The sequence below is a fragment of the Zea mays genome, chromosome 6 (assembly GCF_902167145.1).
Source record: "Zea mays cultivar B73 chromosome 6, Zm-B73-REFERENCE-NAM-5.0, whole genome shotgun sequence".
NCBI classification, from domain to species: domain Eukaryota; kingdom Viridiplantae; phylum Streptophyta; class Magnoliopsida; order Poales; family Poaceae; genus Zea; species Zea mays.
In genome coordinates, this window is record NC_050101.1 from 128515719 (window position 1) to 128537012 (window position 21294).

Sequence of the window (21294 nt, forward strand, 5' to 3'; positions counted from 1 at the left end):
AGGAGCGCTACTCCCCACTGACCACTACCTAGGTGATCTGGCCGGGTATCACTACGCATCCTTTACAAAATATTCCCTTGGTGTGTAGCTCCCTGTTAGGTTTTGCCAGTCGTACAAACACAATACTCCTCCCTAAGGTGGGTGACTAACGAAATGTTTTGCCAGTCGTACAAACACAGTACTCCTCCCTAAGGTGAGTGACTAACAAAACTAAATCGAATGAACCTCGACACCCAGCCTTAGCAGAGCAAGCACTATGCCCTGGCCCAGCATCCATTAACGGCACAACGGCGAAGCCAACTACACCCCAAGTTCCTCCAATTAATCAGCTAAGGGCATCATATTCCACCCTCATGGTTGTACTGTTTTCCCAGGTGGTCATCCAGCAAACAGGTCCTTACGGAGAGGTACTCGGGAAACAGCCCGAGTCCCCTAAAGTAACACAAGCACATCATCATAATCAAGATATCATCAACGTATCATAAATATTCTCATCATGTTCATTGATTAGAGTAGAGCGCTAGCATAAAGCTAACCACAATAACGCAAAATGTAATCAAGGATGAGGTAAATAGAAAGCTAGTCAATCCTTATGTTTTAATTATGTAATGTAGGGGAATGAATTATCATGTGAATAGGATATAAATAAGTCAGATGACACTTGCATTCACCAAAAAGATGCTTAGGATCTTCAATCCCGTAGAACTCGAAGTGGATGATCACTTGGTCACTAAGGCTTGATCGTTGATTCCTTGAAGCTCGGTAATGGGTCGCATTCTAATTGCATCGATAAGTGAAGACGAACAGGCACAAGCAAACAAACATATATGTATGCATAAGAACATTGCACCATACAAAGAAAACATACTAAAAACAGGCAATACAAAATATAAACTCGCTACTACGGTCATGCGAGGAAAAGAAACACGATAGTTGGAGCTACGGTCGAGAAGTTAGCGCGTTTACACTAAACAAGTATTAATTAGAATATTTAATTCGACATACTCACATTATTCGACATTTATTTAATGCAATTAGAGCTATCACATAGCTTTAATTAGTCTATAACGCTAACATCTTTCATTTAGATGAGTAATTTAAATAACACTAGCGACTTTAAGCGAGATGACTTAGCGGCGCGAGACGAAATATGTAACGCGTGAAACAGCACGGCTGCACGCGCACAGTACGCGTACGACGCACGGGTCGACACAATACGTGAAAACTAATAAATAGATAGCATGATTAAACTAACCAATTATTAGTAAAGAATATTATAGTTAAGATTAACCATATTGGTGTCTAATTATAAATGCACAAATCAAACTCCTAAATTAGATTTAAATTGAAACGTCGTTCTAGTAGCCATTGGTCAAACAAACGTTTAAATAAATTAAATAAAATATGTGATAGCAGAAAATAATACTTCTAACATGTAGACAATTTTAATATAAATGTAACGCAACTTGAACGGATTGAATCGGATTTAAAATGGAACAATTATCACGGTTTTAAATCGAATTAAATTATACACATATTTTTAACTTCGTATAGGTTTTTTCTCACAAAACAACATCTTCTTCCTCCCTCCACCTTCCTCTCCACGCAGGAAAGCGCCATGGGGTTGGAGAGGGGGTCACACGCAGGGGAAGGGGGCCAGCCGACCGACCGTTGCTGGGAGCGACACGATGTGACGTGTAGGGCCGCGGGGGCACAGGTGGGGGGGGAGGGGGGAGGGCGCGCGGGTGATGGTTGTCATGTCTGCCGCTGCCGGCCGCGGGGGAGGGAAGGGCGCCGCCGGGCGGGGGAGGGGGCACCATCACCAGGGGGAGAGAGAGAGGGGCTGCACGGGGAAGAAGAAAATGAAGAACACAATGACAATAATGGAGGTTGCTCACCGGGAAAGAAGACCCTCGCCAAAGTCGAGGAGAAATCCATCGATGGATGGAGATTCGTGGATCTGATCGACAAACCGGACGCATTGAGACGAAGCCCTCGACAAGACGAATGCAGCGGTACCCTCGGATTCCGCCGACGACGCACGGATTTGAAGTAATTGCTCACCGGAGTTAGAACCGCTCCGAACTTCGGCGAGCAATTCCAGAAGATGAGGAATGAATCTGGAAAACCATTTTGTGATTCGGAAAGTGCTCAGTAGGAGAAGTCGACCATATATATATAGTTGGGATTCGGACGAGATGAAAATTCAGGTAAAATTCGGATTTTACTATTTATTAAATTCAGACAAGCCTATAAATCCATATTTTGTGCTCAAAATATTGTAGATGCTTCCAAAAATTCCAGAAAATTTTCTAGAAATGTTTTGGCACCCAACGAACTCAAAAAACATATTTAGATCTTCTAAAAATGTTTTTAAGTACCTCAAATAAATAAATTTTGGTTCCCGGAAAATAGAAAAATATTCCAAAAAATATGAAAATTTACATAGAGCTTCTATAAGATATATTAACATATTTCACACACCTTTTGCACTTAGAAACACCATGCAATAGCATGAATGCAACAACCAAAGCATCTCTAAGGCTCATTCTACTAGGTTTATGTCAATATAAAAAATAATTCTTCATTTCTAGAAAAAGAGAAGGTAAGAAAAGAAATGAGAAAGTAACATCTGAATTTGGTGGATATTAGAAAACAAATTTATACTTTAAATTCAGGGTGTTACATGATGATGATGAATCAGCGAATACTCAAAGAACATCGACACGTTTTTTTTCTCCCAGCTACAAGTTTCAGAAACTTGATTCCGACCAGACTTGATCGTAAAAGTACACACTCCGACATTGAACCCGGCTACGGCCATGGTCAGCACGGTGGGACAGCCAGTTTCTTGCTTGTTTTCTGAGAGAGGAGTTTCCATTGCCTTTCTGTTCAGGACGGAAGCGGCGCCGACCAATCACGTCCACGTCCTTTATCTCTCTGCTCTATTCTCTACTGTTTTTTCGGCCCATCAATTGGTTCTTAACCCAACTCACAGATTAAAAAAAGGCTTTTAGTTACTCCATAGTCACATACAGAAGCCCATCTCGCATGTTTTAGGCCTATTACAAGAACTATTCTTCTTTTTTCCCTTTTTCTTTCTTTTCCCTTTCTCTTTGTTTTTTTATGTGGATTTATTTCTTTTAGTTTCCCTTTTAATTTTTGAATTTACTTTATTTATTCAATTTTTATTTTTTATTTTTTTCTCTCTAATTAATGAGATGTTTTATGATGTATTATGCATTATTTCCGTAGAAATCATTAGATGTCCCATAATATTTTATTTATGGGTTCTTTTTAAAGTATTCACATGTATACATTGTGCCTTTTGGCATTTCTACCCCTATTTTTAAGTGAAACGGTAATTTTGCCCATACTTCTTTGAGTTTGGTGATTTTACCTCTGTGATTTTAAAACGAAAGGACACTTTACTGCTACTGTATGAAATGCACCTAACGATGTTTTGAATAACTGGACAATTTTGCCATATATTTTTGCCCCTGTTGTATTATGATCATTGTGTTTTTATCCCTATTTTTAGACAGGCAGTTTGATAATTTTGATACAGAGTTAGACAATCCAATATTATTTCAACTAACAATACATATAAACACAAATTCATATGACATAACTAATTAACATCACACATATCACAGTCCTCAGCAGCTTTTGCACATCGACCCAGCTTTGGCAAGCATGATATGATGACCGGTTGCAGTTGATTTGAGGGCTCATATTTCAGCCATTCACCGTAGGCTATGCATCAGCAAACTTGCCTGCTTTAGTCATTCTCTTGGGCTCGAGCCATCGCTAATCTCAAGTTATTTAGGATCACTTCAGTTCTGAGTTCACATGATTTATAAGCTTAGCCTTTTCAGCCAATGCAACAACTGAATCAAACCTGCAGAAAAAGGTTTCAATCATTTTGTCACTAGAACCAATGAAAGAAAGACAACGGACCACGATTCTCAAGGCTCGGTATTTGTACATTTCAAATGCCATGTTGACCAAGGCTTGGACAATATGGATACAAGAATCACCTGACATGTCTGAGACTTTGGTTGGCATTGATGTCAAAGATGCATTATCCAATTTCATTAAGCTTGTAATAGTCAAATCAGCTTCCTCTAAATTGTGCAATCGAAGCAGTGTAGTGTGCTTCTGACCTCAAGGCAAGAAACTGGAGTGTGATATGCATGCACATCGTGTTAAGTTTCTCATGACAACAGTACTACAACATTGCATATGCAGAATCTTTCAATACCCAAACCATGAAGATACTGTCAAACCTAGAATCATACCTTCATAATCACCCCTGTGAGGACTTCAATGTTGACACCATCTACAGGCGTACATTTATCTGGAGGCATCACATCACAGTTTAGTTTTAAAATGCAAATAGCCAACTAAGTCGCTATATTCAATTGAACATCCTCTTATTCCGAAAGTAAATACTGAGATTATTCTGCCTTTTAAAAGTATGGTCCACTTGTTGATGCAAACTGCAATAGCTGTAGCACTTTAGAGCATTATGTCTTCCTTTTTCTGTTAGTGTGTTTTATGGTGTTGGCCCAAAAACATGATTTGACAATGTTTTCCAAGTGCAATATGTAAACAGGTGTCTTCGGAATCGGGTCATGAGCATACAAAAGCATGGTCAGGACGAAGCTTGAGCGGGTCGAAAGGTGATTATGACGAAGGACAAGGCGATCACGAAGCTGTGCGCAGGATAGCTTCGGCACGACAGCAGAAAATGGGAACCGACTTAAAGATGAAAAGACAAATCAGACCTCGAAGAATTACTACAGAGTTATTAGCAAATGTAAATGACATGAATGTAATTTTACATGGGCTGCGTCCCTTGCCTATAAATAGATGAACAGTTGGCATTCACTTTTTGCATCACGCCTGTACCCTTACTTTCCGTCAAACCGAAGGTATATCTATAATTTGTTATTGTGAATATGGTAATGCAAATAAAAATAAGTTGATAATAATGTTTATATTATTTCTCATATTTCGTATATGAATTCTTTCTCATCATTTATTGTGCTTATGAAGGTTTTTCCTTCACAACCTTCGTCCGGAATTCATTATATCCGAAGGGAAATAATGTCCCGAAGGACGAAGGGCTTTGACATTTAACACTTTTCATGTTGCCTTGTCCTTAACTCTTAGCATTTGAGAACAAGTCCTCAACATATGGATTACCTATCAAGCCTGTTTTTTGGCAGAAAGAAAAATAAATTAATAAAGGGACGAGGAAAGTGGACGAACTGGAAGCCAAAACATCTGTCCTAAGTATTTAGAGGGCAGAATTGAAAACCAATGATGAGAGCATTGTAGTGCCAAAAATTCAACTTCTGAAACCTTGGTACTCAAATTTGAAAACTCCAGTGATCCATGCCTGCAGCAGAACAAGAAAATTCCACCAACACTAATCCATCAGATAGCAACCAGCAGGATTAGAGCGTTGTAGTGGAAGCAAAAAACGATAATGAAGCCTATGACCATGTGGTACTTTACAAATATGAAAACACCAATGTTTCTATCATAGCAGAAGAACAAAATTCGTACAACACCACTGCATGGGAGAGCAACCAACAAGATAACATATCCTCACAAGAATAGTTCTTAAAGTTAACAACCAACAAAGAAAATGGTCATCTTCAAGAGAACAAAGGCGATGCTAATGAACAAACAGATGATGCGTTAGAGGGATTCCTTGTGTGGACTTGATCATGTACTGTAATTATCCCAAATCAGATAAACATGGCACTGACAGAAAACGAGCAGCATATTGGATTTGCACGCAAGCAAAACGGAAACAAGGAGGCGAGATCTATGGACGCAATTCCATTCCATTCCATATTTGCAATCCAGTGCAAAAGCCAGAATATAGGTGGCATGCGTAGACAATATAAGCGAAGGAAAGTCTCGCCGAAGGCATAAGACGGTGAGGCGGCCATGCGCATGGCCGCTGGCCGGATCGAGGCGCCTCCTCACACTCGCGGTTGAGCGAGGGAGCAGGCCGTGGAGCCGTGCGGTCGAGCGAAGGAGGGAGAGGGTGCCCGTGCTCGATCAAAACTTGTTACTGAGAGATGGTTGTCGTTTTGTGTGGATGTCTTTTCTTTTTCTTATTTTTAAAATTTAATCCATCCAAACAAAGACCCGGTTTCGATACTCTCGTGTCCATCTCAGTCCACATGTATTAAAATGGATTGTGGTATAATTTAAACTAATTTATACCCAATCAATCTCAATACACATGAATTGACGTGAATATGAGACTATCTAAACTATGAAAAAGTAGAGATTAACGACAACTTTATTCCAAATTCACGTTAAGACAATAAAAATGAAACCACCATTAAAGTATGGAGCAAGAACGGAAACATCAAATTGTCTTTGTAATTTTCATATAACATTTTTGAGATGTTTGATGGATGGTGTAAGTACTCTAGACTGTTTGTATAGTATCCATGAGATGTCTTACGATGTACTTTTGATTTTTTACTTAGTACTTATATCTTAGCTTGTCCACAATATCCTTGGTATGTTATTTTCTTTTTTCCTTCATGACATGTTTTCCCCCTTTTTCTGTTGAGTTTTTCTCTATCCTTTATAATTTGTTTTTATTTACTTAGCTATTCAGTTTAGTTTACGTTGTTTTTACTTTGCTGTATGCTTTTCCAGTATTCATGATGTTTTTCTGAATTATTCCTCATATAATATAATTGGTTTTTACTATTTCTGATGCGTATTCATCAAATGTTCTGTGATATTCTATTGATTGTTTTTATAGCATTTTTTAGATGTTCCTTAATATATTCTAGACTTCTTTCCAAAGCATTCGTGTTCCATACATGTTCTATATTTCAATCTTCCTACAGTGCTCGTGAGATATTCTATTATATATTTTGGATTGTTCGTGGACTATGTATAGGATGTTCTACGATATATTTTTGTTTACTTGCACACTATTAATTAGATATTCTAGCATGCATATAAATTTGTTTGTCCTGTATCTATATATCCATATGATCTTCAATGATGTGAATTAATTGTTCCCATTATTCATGGAACGCTTTTTTCATTTCTAATACAAAGACATAAATATTACTGGATACCATTTGACTGAACCTAGAATTTTATTCTCCTACATTTGGAATATCAACCTCCTAAATCTAGAACATTTCTCTCATAAAGGTGGAACATTGTTTCTCAAAATCCGGAAAGTTGCCGTGCTTATTGATGAAAATGTTCATAAAAATGTTCTTTAATAAATTTTCTCAATATATTTACGTGGGCTATTGTTCCAAAATGATCATTATATGAAAGGTAACGATGTACTAAGAATTTAATTTGGATACTTTGTGTGACAACTACAGCCTTTTAAATTTTCAAAAGTATTAATGAAACACTAGTGTGGTCTAATTTGGTTAGCCGTGCATCAAGGGCGGCCCAGGATCTGAAGAATGAGTATTCAAAAATTTAGTAAAGCATAATTCTTTTAATTGTTTAAAGCCTATTCTAATAACATTTAGTTATATACAATTGATTATATTATCATATACAAGTAGTTTTATAGCATATAATATATATAGCATAATTAAACATACACATTACACAACTATTAAACTAATCATAAATCACACAAAAAAGAATGTGTCATAAGATAATATTGTTCAACACGCACCATATCAAAATATTAATTTGTTGACATAATCAAATGAATAGCGACAAACTCCGCCTATGTTGTCTTAACATATGTTGGTGCAACATAGTCTGGTCCCAAGTCTAGGTACAAGGAGGAGAGTTGCATTAGGCGGGACGAGCTAGCTATAAAAACTTAGCCAATCAAAATGGACAGGAAACCCAATAGAAAACCGCTGGGGTGTAACCCTCTTAGTGACACATCATATCGGAACCCGGGTATGGTGTTAAATGGGCAAGGGCCGGGACGCCACCCCTTGGTGGCGCGCCGTGTCGTGATCTGGATGCATTGTCAAGTGAGCAAGGATCGGGTCGTCGCTTCCTTAGTGGCGCGCTACATCGGCGCCCGGGTGTAGTGACAAATGTGCAAGGGTCTTCGCATCTATCTCAACGGGTGCGAGAGGTAAGGAAGCTAGTTGAGCCGACTAGGATCTGTTTAGATAGTTGGAATATAGGATCCCTTACAGGTAAGATAAGAGAGTTAGTTGATGCAGCAAGTAGGAGGCGTGTTAGTATCCTATGTGTCCAGGAGACAAAATGGAAAGGGCAAAAAGCGAAGGAGGTGGAGGACACTGGTTTCAAACTATGGTACTCAGGAACAATGGCAAACAAAAATGGAGTAGGTATCCTGATTGATAAGATCCTCAAGGATGGAGTGGTGGACGTCAAAAGGTAGGGAGATAGGATTATCCTAGTCAAACTAGTTTTTGGGATGTGCTCACAAGGAGAGAAGATAAACAAGCTTGTTTGGATTGTAAGGTGATACCTGGAGAGAGTGTTGTACCCCAACATAGTCTTGTGGTGGCTGACTTCCATTTTCGGATCAGTACCCATAGGGTTAAACAAGCCAAAATTGCGAGGACGGAGTGGTGGAAACTCAAAGGGGAGACATCCGAAGTTTTTAGGGAAAGAGTTTTTGTGGAGGGCGCTTGGTCCGAAGAAGAAGATGCAAACAACATGTGGGTAAATATGGCAACCTGTATTAGGAAGGTAGCGTCAGAGGTGTTTGGAGTGACCAAAGGGAGCATCGATGAATCTAAGGATACTTGGTGGTGGACCGAGGATGTTCAAAAGGCAATAAAGGAGAAGAAAGAATGTTACAAGATCTTGTTCCATGATAGGAGTGCGGTCAACATAGAGAGATATAAGGTGGCAAAGAAGACTGCAAAGCGAGATGTGAGTGAGGCAAAGGGTCGAGCCTATGATGATCTTTACCGAAGACTAAGTATAAAGGAAGGAGAGAAAGATGTCTATAAGATAGCTAGAATTCAGGAAAGGAAGACGAGGGATCTCAACCAATTTAAATGCATTAAGGATGAGATGGATCAACTCTTGGTGAAAGGACAAGACATCAAACAGAGGTGGCAGAGGTATTTTGACAATCTTTTCAACGGTGAGAATGAGACTATGGACATCCAATTGGATGACTCCTTTGATGATTTAAATAGATGCTTTGTACGCAGGATCCAAGAATCAGAGGTCAAAGAAGCTTTAAAGAGGATGAAAGGGGGCAAGGTGATGGGCCCGGATGGTATCCCAATAGAGGTGTGGAAATGCCTTAGAAATATTGCTATCGTGGCTAACCAAGTTGTCAACCATATTTTTCGATCAAACAAGATGCCTGATGAGTGGAGGAGGAGTACATTAGTACCAATCTTCAAGAATAAGGGAGCTATTCAAAGTTGTATCAACTATCGAGGGATTAAGCTCATGAGCCACACTATGAAGCTATGATAGAGAGTTATTGAGCATCGCCTGAGAGGAATGACGCATATCACCATGGACCAATTTGGATTCATGCCTGGAAGGTCAACCATGGAAGAAATTTTCTTAATAAGGCAGGTCATGGAGCGATATAAGGAGAAGAAGAAGGACTTGCACATAGTTTTTATCGATTTGGAGAAGGCCTATGGTAAAATACCTTGGAACCTAATGTGGTGGTCATTGGATAAGCATCAAGTCCCAACAAAGTATGTTACGCTCATCAAGGACTTGTATGACAAGGTTGTGACCAGCGTCCGAACAACTGATGGTTATACAAATGTTTTCCCGATTAACATAGGACTACATCAAGGTTCAGCTTTGAGCCCTTATCTATTTGCCTTAGTGATAGATGAGGTCACGAGGGATATACAAGAAGATATCTCTTGGTGTATGCTTTTCGCTGATGATGTAGTTCTAGTAGATGAAATCCGGGAAGGAGTCACACCCTAGAGTCAAAAGAATTTAGAATTGCCAGGACCAAAACCGAGTATATGAGATGTGACTTTGGTACTACAATTAGTGAGGATGGAGATGTAAGTTTGGGATACTAGGTAGTATCAAAGAAGGATCAAGGGCGGAGGGCCCGTTATGGCGAAGTATGGCCTGCGCCATAGCTCGGCCCAGCCCACTGAAGCAGTAAACCCTAGTTTCAAGCGTCCAGGCCCATCCGCGGACCCGCCCCGCATGCCAGTCGCCAGCACGCTTCCGCAACCGCCATCATCGTTCATCCGTTCCCACTCTCACAGCTCCGGCGCCATCACCAGTTAGCAAACCACCGCCCACCAGCTTCTCTTGGCTTCTGCGGCTAGCCACCGTTCCTAGCTTCCACTGTTCCCAGGCTCCCACCTCCTACCGTCGTTCCCACGTCGTTCCCAGGCTTCCTAGCTTCCACTGTTCCCAGTCTGCCCCGAGCTCGTCCGTGGCGGTGGGTTGTAGCCGGCCTCCGGAGCTTGTCCACGCCTGGCACTTGCCAGTCGCCGCCACAGCGTCTCCCTGTGTGCCCCCTTCCAGACTGCTAGTGACCAGTGAGGCTGTCAGTTTCAGCCTGTGCACAAACAACACAACATAGTGCACATAATTGAGCATTGAGGAAGTGAGGATTAGTGGAACAGAGGATTAGAGGTATAGTGCATTGATGTACTTAGTGTTTTTTTATTGAGCTTTTCTTTTAGCTTTTAGTGCAATATGTTTTGTTCACTGCCATACCTTGATTTTGGGTTGTGCTCCGCCACTGAGAAGGATAACTTCTGTACGTAGAGATGGTGATATTGATGAAGCCATAAACACCAACCAGTCCATAGGCCATGTGCCCCGGCCTCCCGTGCGCAGCAGCAGCGGCACCGCCTCGGCCGTATCGCCTCTAAAGTCCAAATCCATCCCGCTCTAGATCTCTGGTGGGCCGTTGGTGTTGCGGAGGCGAAGCCACCCGTAAGGCCCAAACAATCGACGAAAGCCACGGCGGAACATGTTCCTCGGTATTTATATATACTTTTATTTGGTTTCACGAACGTGACTAGCACGTCTGCCGTTAAAGTGGAGGATGGTCGACTCGACACGACACGACACGACACGTTGGCAATGTCTCGTCCAAAATCCACCACGGATCACCAGACCAGATAACGAATAAGCCGTCCGAAATCCACGCTTGGTCGTCCATTCTCTCACGAGGCGGCGGCGCTCCGCTCCGTCAATGCTGCCATCCTCTACAACGACCCCGAGGCGGCCGGTGTGACGTGCGACGGCACGCTTTACATGTAGGACTGAGAGGGAACCTTGGCATGCATGGGTTGACGACTTGGCCATGATTAATTAGTCGCGGCGACGAACAGCGTGTTGGTTTTGGATTTTCGTTTACCTGACTCTTGAGTGGTTAGCAGGCTACACTATCCACATTATTCTTTAACTCGAATATTACAATCCTTTGCCTTTATTGTAGTCAATTCCACGTATCGTTTATATATTAGTTCCTTGCGTGCTGTGTGCACGACGCCAACCACATATTATTCTATTGTACTTAACACTTCCAACAGGAAGAAAAAAAAGACGATAATTAATGTAGGGGAAACAAAAGATATTGGATCTCGATTAATCATGAGCGGGAAGGATATGATCCGTTCATCGTTTATCATCGTCATGAGTCAATAAGACCGCCGATCATGACACGTACCATGACCGACATTAGTGCTATATATGGCACTTTAATTAAAAGAGTGTCGTAAATAAATTAAATAGTCAATCTCAAGGATTATGGGGAGGCTACTACACTAGCGCAAAGCAAAATTTTTGACCCCATAAAACCAACAACGACTGCGGTTATAGGTCATGAAATTACCACTAGACGTGCAACGTAGCAGAAGACGTCTCAATGTTGCAAAAAGAGAACTATATTACAATATCTCATGTTGGGTCGGTCTAGCCTCATGTCATACATGTGCCCATAATTGGTTTAACATCTCAATATCCATGACTTGTGAAATGTAGTCATCAACTAATACATGTGCTAGTCATCAACTCTAACTAGGGACATCATTTAGAATAACCATACAAGTAAAGAATCTCACAAACAATTTACATAATTGTTAATCAATACAAGGTGCCTTTCATGAATATCCAATTAAGCAATATATATATATATATATATATATATATATATATATATCATGGATACAAAGAAATATGCTCATCTATATGATTATCTCTAGGGTATATTTCTAACCGTCTCCCACTTGCACTAGAGTTAATCTAGAAGATATTTAATACCCATAGATCTCATGTAAGCCTCATGCTTAGGTTGTGGAAGAGGTTCTGTCAAAGGATCAACAATATTCAAATCCGTATGTATTTTGCATATCTTTATCTCACCCCGCTTAACGAATTCCCGTATGAGGTGAAACTTCTGCAGTACATGTTTGCTTTTCTGATGGTTCCTTGGCTCCTTAGCTTGCGCAATAGCCCCATTAATGTCACAGTATAAGTTCAATGGACTAGAGGCATTAGGAAACACACCAAGCTCGATGAAGAAGTTCCTTATAGAAACACCTTCCTTCGCAGATTCAGAAGCTGCAATGTACTCGGCTTCTGTTGTAGACTCAGTCACAGTCTCCTACTTGGAACTCTTCCATCTAACATCACCACCATTTATTGGGAACACAAAACCTGATTGCGATTTTAACTCGTCTGGATCAGTTTGGAAGCTAGCATCGGTGTAACCAGTTACAATGAGCTCCTTCTTACCCCCATATACCAGGAACATATTTTTAGTCCTTCTCAAGTACTCGAGAACACATTTTACCGATGTCCACTGATCCTCACCTAGATGAGCCTGGTGCCTACTCGTAGCACTTATAGCGTATGAAACATTTGTGCATGTACTTATCATAGCATACATAATTGATCCAATTACCGAGGTGTATGGTATCTTACTCATGCGCTCTCGCTCATTAACTGTCGCATGACACTGCTTCTGGCTAAGGTGTATACCATGTGACATAGGTAAGAACCCTTTCTTGGACTGTTCCATGTTGAACTGTTTCAACACCTTGTCAATGTACATTTCTTGACTTAATCCTATAAGCCTATTTGATATATCTCTATAGATCCTTATGCCTAAAATATATGCTGCTTCCCCTAAGTCCTTCATAGAAAAACTCTTTTTCAGTGAATCCTTGATGAACTCCATCATAGGAATGTCGTTCCCAATCAATAATATGTCATCCACATACAAGATCAGAAATATAACAACGCTCCAACTTTCTTTCTTGTAAACACATGCTTTTTCTTCATTCTGATGAAAACCAAACCCTTTATCCAGTTCATCAAAACAAATGTTCCAACTCCACGATGCTTGCTTCAACCCCTTTCAAGTGATCCACAACAACTAATAGCCACAAATCTTGGTTATACAAATGTTAGTGTGACTAAGTAGTTGCGAAGCGAGTTCTTGTGGCCAAGACAATCACAAAGAGATCAACACAAGAGACACACGATTTTATCCCGTGGTTCGGCCAAGTAACACTTGCCTACTTCCACGTTGTGGCGTCCCAATGGACGAGGGTTGCACTCAACCCCTTTCAAGTGATCCAATGATCAACTTGAATACCACGGCTTTTCTTTGCTTATCTCTTTTTCCCGTTTGCGAGGAATCTCCATAAGTTGGAGTCTCTCGCCCTTACAACAAAGATCACAATGAAAGCACGGAGTAAGGTTGGGAAGAGCAACACACTAGAATTAAATCCACACCACAAACATGCACACAAGTGAGAAGATGAGCACACAAAACACGCAGGGAGTTTACAACTCGAAAAGTGCTCCAATCTCAAGAACGATGAACGATTGCGTGAAAGTGAGGACTAGAAGTCTTGCTTAGAGTATGCTTCGGTGACTCCTCCATGCGCCTAGGGGTCCCTTTTATAGCCCCAAGGCAGCTAGGAGCCGTTGGAGGCCAACAAGGAAGGCTATCCTTGCCTTCTGTCGGCCGGCGCACCGGACAGTCCGGTGCACCACCGGATAGCCCACTGTTCATGTCCGGTGCGCGATCTCCTTCCAATTCTGGCGCAGCCGACCGTTGCAGAGTCGTGGCAGTTGGCGCACCGGGCACTGTCCGATGCACACCGGACAGTCCGGTGCCCCCTGCCGACCGTTGGCGCGGGCCACGTGTCGCCCGCGGATTGCGCGACCGACCGTTGCGCTGGCGGCCGTTGGCTCACCGGACAGTCTGGTGCACCACCAGATAGTCCGGTGAATTATAGCCGTATACCGCCAAATTCTCCCGAGAGCGGCCTGTTCACCAGAGTTCAGCCTGGCACACCGGACACTGTCCGGTGCACCACCGGACAGTCCGGTGTGCCAGACCGAGCTGAACTTTGGCTGTACTCAGCCAACTCTTTTGCATTTCTTTTCTTTTCTTCTTTTCTCTTTTTCCAGCACTTAGACCATATATGTTAGTACACAAAAACCAATGTACTAAGTCTAGAAACATACCTTCTCTTTGTTTTGCACTTCTCTCTTCATTTAGCACAAATGAACTTAATTAAATGTGTTGAGCACCTAATCACCAAAACATACTAGAAATTGCCCAAGGGCACATTTCCCTTTCAATCTCCCCCTTTTTGGTGATTTATGCCAACACATCCAAAAGCAATGCAAAACATGCAACATTGATTCAAATTGAAGACCAAATTGTTTTTGACTTAAATTTGGCATATTTGGATCATTCTTTGCCACCACTTGGTTTGTTTTTGCAAATCAATTTCATTTTCCTATCTCTAAGTCAAACTCACTTGTTTGGGCATTTAGAGAGATAATCCAAGAGTGAAAATGATCAAGATCCAAAAACTCCCCCTTTTTCCCATAATCATAAATTCTCCTCACAAGAGACCAAATTTTGACAATAAGAGTATTTTGACAAATCAAAAGTTCTAACTCTACTATTTTCAAAATTCTCAAGTGGTAGCTGATCCATTTGCTTTGGCCTTAATTTCTCCGCCTTTGGCATTAAGCACCAAAACGAGATCATTATTGGCCCTTTAACCCCATTGCCTCACCAAAAATATCAATTAAGAGCAAAAAGGCAATAAGAGTATAAGAATGAACTTGGAGGTGAGTACACTAATACCGGAGTGCAGTGGAAGTCTTTGCATGGTCCAAGTTCACCTTTCCCTTTCAATCCACCTTTGAGACTATATCAAGTACACTTAAACACAAAGGTTAGTCTTTAAAGGGTCAGATTGTAGCACTTCTCCCCCTAAATATGTGCATCACTCACACATGGACTTGTGAGGTCCGGGGATCCCTTGCACAACTTGAGCACCATAAATAAACAACAACTCTCATAAATGCATAAAGTAACTTGATCAAAGGCATAAAACACATGTATGCTATAAATCAATCCAAGTTACGTGAATCTAAGACATTTAGCTCACTTCGCAGCCTGCAAAAGGTTTTCTTATCTAAAGGCTTGGTAAAGATATCAACTAGCTGGTTCTCGGTGCTAATATAGAACACTTCGATATCTCCCTTTTGCTGGTGGTCTCTCAAAAAGTGATGCCGGATGTCTATGTGCTTAGTGCGACTGTGTTCAACAGGATTATCCGCCATGCGGATTGCACTCCCATTGTCACATAGTAGTGGGACTTTGCTTAGATTGTAGCCAAAGTCCCGGAGGGTTTGCCTCATCCAAAGTAGTTGCGCGCAACACTGTCCTGCGGCAACATACTCGGCCTAGCAGTGGATAGGGCAACAGAGGTTTGTTTCTTAGAACTCCAAGACACCAGGGACCTTCCTAGGAATTGGCACGTCCCTGATGTACTCTTCCTATCAACCTTGCATCCAGCATAATCGGAGTCTGAATATCCAATCAAGTCAAAGGTACACCCCTTTGGATACCAGATCCTGAAGCAAGGCGTAGCAACTAAAATATCTAAGAATCCGCTTAACAACCACAAGGTGACATTCCCTTGGGCCGGATTGAAATCTAGCACACATGCATACGCTAAGCATAATATCCGGTCTACTAGCACATAAATAAAGCAAGGAACCTATCATAGACTGGTATGCCTTTTGATCAACGGACTTACCTCCTTTGTTGAGGTCGACATGTCTGTCGGTTCCAATTGGCGTCTTCGCGGGCTTGGCTTCCTTCATCCCAAACCTCTTGAGAAGATCTTGAGTGTACTTCGTTTGGGAGAGGAAGGTGCCTTCCTTGAGTTGTCTCACTTGGAACCCAAGAAAGTATGTCAACTCGCCCATCATCTGAGAGCACCTAGAGGGGGGGGGGTGAATAGGTGATCCTGTGAAACTTAAACTTATAGCCACAAAAACTTGTTAAGTGTTAGCACAATAATCGCCAAGTGGCTAGAGAGAAGGTCTTGCACAATACGATAATCACAAAGAATTCAACACAGAGAAGACACAATGATTTATCCCGTGGTTCGGCCAAGTACAAAACTTGCCTACTCCACGTTGTGGCGTCCCAACGGACGAGAGTTGCACTCAACTCCTCTCAAGTGATCCAATGATCAACTTGAATACCACAGTGTTATGCTTTTCTTTTCTTATCCCGTTCGTGAGGAATCTCCACAACTTGGAGCCTCTCGCCCTTACACTTTTGATGTTCACAAAGAATCACGGAGTAAGGAAGGGAAGCAACACACACAAATCCACAGCAAAAATGCGCACACACACGACCAAGAATCGAGCTCAAAGACTATCTCAAAGTTCTCACTAGAACGGAGCTCGAATCACTTAGAATGACAAACGAATGCGCAAAGACTGAGTGTGGATGATCAAGAATGCTCTAAGGTTGCTTGGTGTTCTCCTCCATGCGCCTAGGGGTCCCTTTTATAGCCCCAAGGCAGCTAGGAGCCGTTGAGAACAAATCTGGAAGGCCATCCTTGCCTTCTGTCGTCGGGTGCACCGGACAGTCCGGTGCACACCGGACAGTGTCCGGTGCCCGATTTCCTTCCTTAAATGGCGAAGCCGACCGTTGGCGACCTTGGAGCCGTTGGCGCACCGGACATGTCCGGTGCACACCGGACAGTCCGGTGCCCCCTTCTAGCCGTTGGCTCGGCCACGTGTCCCGCGCAGATCGCGCGGCCGACCGTTGGCCCGGCCGACCGTTGGCTCACCGGACAGTCCGGTGCACACCGGACAGTCCAGTGAATTTTAGCCGTACGCCGTCGGCAAATTCCCGAGAGCGGCCACTTCGCTCGAGGCAGCCTGGCGCACCGGACACTGTCCGGTGCACCACCGGACAGTCCGGTGCCCCAGACCGAAACAACCTCTTGGCTGTACATAGCCAACTCTTCTCTTTTCTTCTTCTTTCTGTTTCTAATACTTAGACAAGTATATTAGTACACAAAACCAATGTACTAAGACTTAGAAACATACCTTTGCTCTTGATTTGCACTTTGTTCATCCATGGGCATAGATTCACATTTAAGCACTTGTGTTGGCACTCAATCACCAAAATACTTTAGAAATGGCCCAAGGGCACATTTCCCTTTCAATCTCCCCCTTTTTGGTGATTTATGCCAACACAACATAAAGCAACTAGAACAAGTGCAATATCACTTCAAATAAAAACTCAAATTTATTTTGATTCAATTTGGCATATATGGATCATCCTTTGCCACCACTTGGTTTGTTTTTGCAAATCAAACTCAAATCTCTATCTCTAAGTCAACCACACATGTTGAAGCATAAGGAGAGTCATTCCAAAAGAGATTGATCAAAATTTCAAAAACTCCCCCTTTTTCCCATAATCAACACTTCTCCCTACAAGAGGCCAACTTTTGACAAAAAAAGACAATGCAAGAGTTTTTGACAAACCAAAAGCTCTATTCTACTATTTTCAAAATTTCTCAAGTGGTAGCTGATCCATTTATCACTTTGGCCTTTATTTTCTCCCCCTTTGGCATCAAGCACCAAAACGGGATCAATCTTGGCCCTTTAACCCCATTGCCTCACCAAAATCTTCAATTAAGAGCAAATAGGCAATAAGAGTCTAAAGATGAACTTGGAATAAGTTACCCTCTCATCGGAGTGCAGTGGAAGTCTTTCATGGTCCAAGTCCACCTTTTTCCCTTTCAATCCATCTTCGAGACTAAATCATCAAACTCAAACACATGGTTAGTCTTCAAAGGGTCAAGTTGTAACATATCTCCCCCTAAACATGTGCATCACTTTGCAACGGACTTGTGAGGTCCAGGGAGCTGTTGGGGTTGTGCTTCGGTGTGCCGAAGGTCTCACATGAAGAAACAGCTTCGGCTGAAGTCGTCTCCAAGAGATGGCCGAAGGTCCCTTTTTATGGAGCTTCGGCGTTTTAAACCGACATAGAGATAGAATGACCTTTTTATACATATAGGTCTGAGTCAATGCTGTAAACTTTCGCAAGGGACATAATTGTAATTTGTCACAGGCTGCGACCTGTGCCTATAAATAGATGAACAGTATCTCTGTACTGTTCACGTGAACCTGTCATTTGCTTTCGCATCACGCTTGTACTTCTGCCTTCCGCAGGACCGAAGGTACATTTGTAAATCAAAGTCATTTATATTCATTAATACAAGTAGAGATAATTCTATGACAATATTTAAATGTTTATTTCATATTCTATGATTTATGTGAATGCTTCATTCTTCGTTGTTATGCTTACGAAGGTATGTCCCTCGTAACCTTCGTCCGAGATGCTTTATATCCCGAAGGGATATATCGTTATGGAGGACGAAGGACCTTAACACTTAATATTTTTTGTGTTGCCTTGTTCTTGATTCTTAGCATTTGAGAACAAGTCCCCAACATTGGCGCCCACCTCCGGTCAACTCACTTCCACCTTTCTGAGCTGATGGCTTCGTTCAACACTCAAGCTGGAGCTGCTTCGGCTTCGAAGCTGGTGCTCCCGATAACAGGCGGTTCTTGCTCAGAGCCAGCTAACAAAAAGCAGAAGAAGGAGGCTCAGAGAAGGGTGCAGCATGTTGGAGTGCAGGGACCCTTTATTAAGTCAAAATGGTCTCATATTCCAATTACCTTCTCTCAGGAAGATCTTCAGCTCAAGGACTATCCTCACAATGATGCTATGGTCATTTCTTGTGTGATCAAAGGGTTTCTGGTTCACAATGTCCTAGTTGACACAGGCAGTGCAGCTGACATTATATTTGCCAAAGCCTTCAGACAGATGCAGGAGCCTGAAGACAAGATTCATGATGCTACGCACCCTCTTTGTGGCTTCGGAGGGCGGCAGATTGTGGCACTCGGGACGATTACCATGCCGGTAACCTTCGGATTTGTTAATAACACAAGGACTGAGCAAATTGTGTTTGATATTGTTGACATGGAATACCCCTACAACGCCATCATTGGTCGTGGTACCCTAAATGCTTTTGAAGCAATTCTTCACCCAGCTTATCTTTGCATGAAGATACCTTCGGACCAAGGGCCTATTGCTATTCATGGGAGTCAGGAAGCTGCCAGAAGGGCCGAAGGAAGCTGGACTGATTCCAAGGCAATTCATAATATAGATGGAGTTGAAGCTTGTGAACAGTACAAGTTCAGGAGGGAAAAAGCAGCTTCGGCTGATCAGCCGAAGCCCATGCTGCTGTGTGAGGATATAGCAGAGCAGAAGGTGCTATTGGGCTCGCAATTATCTGAAGATCAAGAGAAAACCTTGATAAGGTTTTTATTCAACAATAAAGATGTTTTTGCATGGTCAGCCAATGATCTTTGTGGAGTGAATCGGGATGTTATTGAACATTCGCTCAATATTGACCCATCCTTCAGACCCCGCAAGCAGAGGCTTCGGAAAATGTCTGATGACAAGGCCGAAGGGGCTCGCAACGAAGTAAAAAGACTCCTAAGTGCAGGAGTTATCAGAGAAGTGAAGTATCCAGAATGGCTAGCTAACACTGTTATGGTGAAGAAGGCCAATGGAAAGTGGAGAATGTGTATTGATTTCACAGATCTCAACAAGGCTTGTCCGAAGGATGAGTTCCCGCTGCCAAGGATAGACTCTTTAGTTGATGCAGCAGCTTCTTCGGAGCTCATGAGTCTCCTGGATTGTTACTCAGGCTATCATCAAATCTGGATGAAAAAGGAGGATGAGCCGAAGACTAGTTTCATAACCCCAAGTGGTACATATTGCTATCTTCGGATGCCAGAGGGGCTTAAGAATGCTGGAGGGAGTTTCAGCAGGATGACTGCGAAGGTTCTCCAATCTCAGATAGGCAGAAATGTGTTGACCTATGTTGATGACATTATTGTAAAAAGCACGAAGCAAGAAGACCATATTACTGATCTGCAGGAGACCTTCGCCAGCTTCAGACAAGCTGGTCTGAAGCTGAATCCAGAAAAATGTGTCTTCGGAGTGAAGAAGGGTAAGTTCCTTGGATGCTTGGTTTCAACAAAGGGAATTGAAGCTAACCCAAATAAAATCGAAGCTATACTTCGAATGGAGCCACCAACCACAAGAAAGGGGGCCCAAAGATTGACAGGAAGACTGGCATCTCTTAACAGATTTATATCCAGATCAGCGGAAAGAAATCTACCCTTCTTCGAGGTGCTAAAATCAGCTGAAGTCTTTCAATGGGGCCCAGCTCAACAAAAAGCTTTCGAAGAACTCAAGCAATACTTGATAGATCTAACAACATTAACTCCACCAATGCCAGGGGCTCCTCTATTGTTGTATGTGGCAGCTTCGCACTCAGCAGTAAGTGCGGCACTTGTGCAGGAGAAGTTTGATGGACAAATCAAGAAGCAGGTCCCAGTATATTTTGTATCTGAGGTCCTTAGTGTCTCAAAGAAAAATTATACAGAACTGGAGAAGGTGTTGTATGCCGTTCTAATGGCATCCAGGAAGCTTCGGCATTATTTTCAGGCATATAATATTATTGTTCCTTCTTCGCAGCCGTTGAAAGATATCATGAGAAATAAAGAAGCTACTGGCCGAATTGGAAAATGGGCTGCGGAGCTTAATGAATTTTACATTGATTATGTGCACAGATCCTCGATTCAGTCTCAAGCATTGGCGGATTTTATTGCCGACTGGACGCCAGGGGCTCAGGGCGAAGAAGCAAATAAAGATGCCGAAGCATGGACAGTGTTTTGTGATGGCTCCTGGGGAACCTTCGGAGCAGGAGCAGCTGCTGTTTTGGTTTCACCGTCCAAGGTTAAAACTTGCTATGCAGCAAGACTGGACTTCAGCTGCACAAATAATATTGCTGAGTACGAAGCCTTGCTCCTGGGCCTTCGGAAACTAAAGGCGATGGGGATCAGGAGGGCGATCCTTAAAACTGATTCTCAGATTGTTTCGGGTCATATTGA